The following is a 4,042-nucleotide window of genomic DNA, read 5'->3' on the forward strand; positions in this document are numbered from 1 at the left end:
GATGTTTTAGCTTTGATCTAATACTGACAACACAATAGAGGAGAGGTTTATGTTGGGGCATAGGTGACTGGCTCGCAGGCAGAAATAGCCGGGTAAAATCCCTAGGTAGAGTGGTGTCTGCTCATGCAGGGCACTCAACCAGCAGAGGAGAGGAAGGACTTCTCTATGGGGAAAGAGATGTACCTTCCCAAGCGGTGACCAGCCCTGCACAGGCCCCGCCTCCTAACTACACACCCAGCTACTGTAACAGCACTGGATACACGCATGATGAGGACAGCACATCCGTGACAGGGTCACATTTCACAATTCCTGCTTCTCAGTGCTTGACTGCTTTGAGGGGCATAACAGATCTGAACCATAACACATGTTATATTTTAAAAGGCAGCAATAACAATGATTTTCTGGCTTACAAATGTGGCTTTCAACAGTGGTTCAAAATATGCAAATGTATTCTAACTATTTAGGAAATAATTTTTGTACATGGGTGGAATGATTCTCTACAAAACCACGAAATAGTTGCTTACAATTAACATTGCATTTTATTTTATTTTTTTTTTAAATGGAGGGGCGAGAACAACTTTTATTTTTTTAATTTTTTTTATTTATTTGTTTGAGAGAGAGAGAGAGAGAGAGAGAGAGAGAGAGAGAGAGTGGTGTGTGTGTGTGGCCAGCTCAGCCCACCAGGGGGCGGGGCTGGCTGGCATGTGGTGCTGGGGGATTGAACCGCAGTCCCTGATGCTTTGCCAAGCTTGTTCTAAGTAGGTGCTTTAGACCACTGAGCCATCTCTCCAGCCCAACATTGCATTTTAAGTTCTTCCCAGTACTCTGATAGTTATCTAATGTATTTGCTCATAAAAGCAGATTTTGACCAGATTAAAATTGCTTACATTCTAAGATTCGGTTCCATTTTGGAAGGGCTGATAGACAGCATACAATGAAATGCATGCAATAAAAGAGTAAAAATTCAAGGTACAAATGTGGTGAAAAATGGAGACATTTTGGAAAAGCTGACTGAAATTCCAACTTTGTTCATTCCAGGGGGAATGGCAAAGGCTGTCAGCAGAAGGAAAGTCAGCAGAATTTTGGACTCCTGTCCCCCTCAAGCCTAGCAGATCACAGTTGGATATATAATAAAGTTTTCAAAATCATGCACTATTTAACACACTGAGCTTAACACAAAGAAAACTTTCTCTGTAAGACATTTTGCTGAAACTGCAGGGCTCTGTTTCCTAAGAGAAGCGGTGGGATCATCCAAGAAATAGAAAACCTGGACAGAATAATACTGTTTTATCCACTTCAAGCTAATCAGAAAAAAAATAGAGAGAGAGTTCAGAATTTGCTAGGAAAACACTTCCTTAATGGAAAAGAGAGTATCTCCTATAGTGCAGCCCCAGAGCAGGCATGCAGATCCTGAAGAAGATGTTAGTCTTCACTTGAATTACAGCAGTCAGCTTCCTGCCGGCCTTCCTGCCTTCCTGCCTGCCTGCCTACCTGCCTACCTGGCCTATCTTCCTTCCTTCCTTCCTTCCTTCCTTCCTTCCTTCCTTCCTTCCTTCCTTCCTTCCTTCCTTCCTTCCTTCCTTCCTTCCTTCCTTCGTTCCTTCTTTCCTTCCTTCCTTCCTTGCCCTTTCTCTCCCTCCCCGTCTTTCTTTTGTACTCTAAGGCTTTCATTCTGCCTTACCTTTGTTCTTTCTTTCGGATATATTTTATTATTCTGTCCAGGGTTGTTAAAACCTTCTGAGCTCAGGTGATACATGCAGTTTCGCCTCAAGAGTAACTGCAGGACAAGCAAGGACTACTAAAAGCAGCTCAAAACATCAGACAGGTTTTTGGAACATGTAAGTAACACTAAAATGCTCTGTGGTGAAAACCAGTATTATTTTCGACCCTTTACATTTTAATGAAAAATGTAGAGAACATGAAGTCCTGTGAAAATGTGAAAAAGAAGTAGCATAGTAGAACTAACAAAAAGAACATGTTGGATCTGAAGATAAATTTTAGAATCAATATGATTAATAAATAAAGATAAAGAAAATTTGTAAAACAAATATTGAAATGAGAGAAAATCATCAAAAATTCAATTTAGATTCTAGTTCTCCAAAAGACAAATACTATAATGAAAACTTCGATCAATATAGTTATTAGTCTAGAGCCTGCACTGATATGTAGTGAGCTGAAACAAAATAAGGAAAATTAAAAGATAAAATAGCAAAGAAATATAAGTGTGAGTCAGAGCTCATGAAAGGACAAAGCATGCATAGAAGTGAAACTCTCAGCAGGGGAGGAATAAGTAAAACTCTCTTCGAGAAGAAAAATACTGTATCTTTTTGTCAAAATACAAGAAAGAAATCTGTCCCCAAATTCTCAAAGCTATTCAGTGCAAGAGGTAGAACGCCAATTAAAATCATGTGTAAGTCTAACTCAGAAGCCAAATATTAAGAACAAAGGCAACATTTTAACTGAGCTAGATAAAGTAAATATCCCAGAGGGCGGCACTGACAGTAAACTTCCTCTAGAGAGCAAAAGAGCTAGAAGACATAGAATGACGCCCAAGAGAGTGACTACAGTTAACCATCAGTCTAGAATTTTACACAATTATAATTGTCCATATGACAAATAATGTAAAAAATTTATATTTTCTCAAGTATAAAGAAAATAAAAGTTAAAAGACAAATAGTAACAAATTCATTTCAGGGGCTGCTCTCATTAAAGATAGACTCCCTTAGAAAGACAGAAGGTCAAACAGATAAAAACACAAGACATGCAAAAATGCTGAAATAATAATGGTTATGAATCAGTACATTTGACAATTAAAGTGCCTCTTCAGTTTTTAATACAGAAAATAAGATACATGACAAGAGTGCAAAATCCTGTGCTCAAAAATATGTAGCTCTACGGCCTTAAGTTTAGTAGGAAAAAAGAAAGAACAAAGTGTAATTGCAACAGACAGTCTTAAGTCACTGAACTTGGAAAAGTCAGAAGATACACAGAGTGACAGAGGAATACTTAGGGGTAAAACTTCAGATTTGGGGACAGTGGTGCGTCTTTAAGACCCAGCAGTAAGGTCCTAGGTGTGTGCTCAGCACTGCAAGTGCTCTTAAAGCACAGTGGGGAGTAAGGCCCACAGCACCATGCAGGAATATAAAGCCAATATTTGGTTTGTGGAAACCTTATTGTCTGAGACTCAAATTCTGTCATTGTGGCATCAAAGCAGCCCCAGACCTTGAGTAAACAAGTGAATGCAAATGTTTCCCATAAAATATTATGTCCCAAAATGTATAATGGGCAAAAATTCACGTAACCCTGTCAGGATATGATATGGCAGGAGAGCATGGTAACAGATTTGCAGTGGGTCCATCTGTGTGGGCCTTTCATAGTGTACCCAGGCAAGAGCAAAGTTCCACCTCGAACCATTGCCAGCCTGTCCTGTGGGTTGAGAATGCTGGAGGAAGTGGCACAGTTTGTACCGAAAGGGCAAATGTACTGTAACCCCAGCACTCCCCACCAGCTCCCAGGATCCCCGGCTGTACTATGAGTTCAGGGCCTGCCTGGATTGCACAGACAGAGAGAACCTGTTTTGAAAAACCAAAATGAAAGGGTGTAGAATCTGGAAGTGATGGCGCACACCTATAAACCCAGCCCCACAGGAGGCTGAGGCAGTGCATCTTGCAGTGGTGACCCGACAGTGAAAGTCATACCAGAGAAAATAAGATTTTTTTTTTTATTTCAAAAACGATGCGGAGGTCATAGCTAATAATGATGGCAAGATAAAGAGCTCTGCCATCACAGGGCTGGAGGCAAAGGGGCATGCAGAACTGCATCCCAGGATTGCGTCAGTGCAGCCAGCATGGTGTGATCTGTATCTATGCAAAATAAGCAGCCATTAATAGGAAGTAAAGCTATGCTCTTATGTTGAGCTGTGGGGGACTCAGGTCAATAATTTCTGACATTGCCTGTTAAACAGAAGACCCAGTGCTATTATGGGCTACTGGACTCTTTTAGAATATTTTGCTGAGTTTACACACCTATAATATTCAATAAC

General features: G+C 40.4%; 1 non-coding gene across 1 annotated transcript; it reads left to right on the forward strand.

Annotated features, from left to right (window-relative positions):
* Window positions 1-3,329: 3,329 nt before the first annotated feature.
* Window positions 3,330-3,462, forward strand: LOC111814077. Its single transcript, XR_002819151.1, has one exon. It is a non-coding gene; the product is annotated as a small nucleolar RNA SNORA42/SNORA80 family (small nucleolar RNA).
* Window positions 3,463-4,042: the final 580 nt, after the last annotated feature.

This window comes from Octodon degus, unplaced genomic scaffold (assembly GCF_000260255.1).
Source record: "Octodon degus isolate 3935 unplaced genomic scaffold, OctDeg1.0 scaffold00264, whole genome shotgun sequence".
In the NCBI taxonomy this organism is placed as follows: Eukaryota; Metazoa; Chordata; class Mammalia; order Rodentia; family Octodontidae; genus Octodon; species Octodon degus.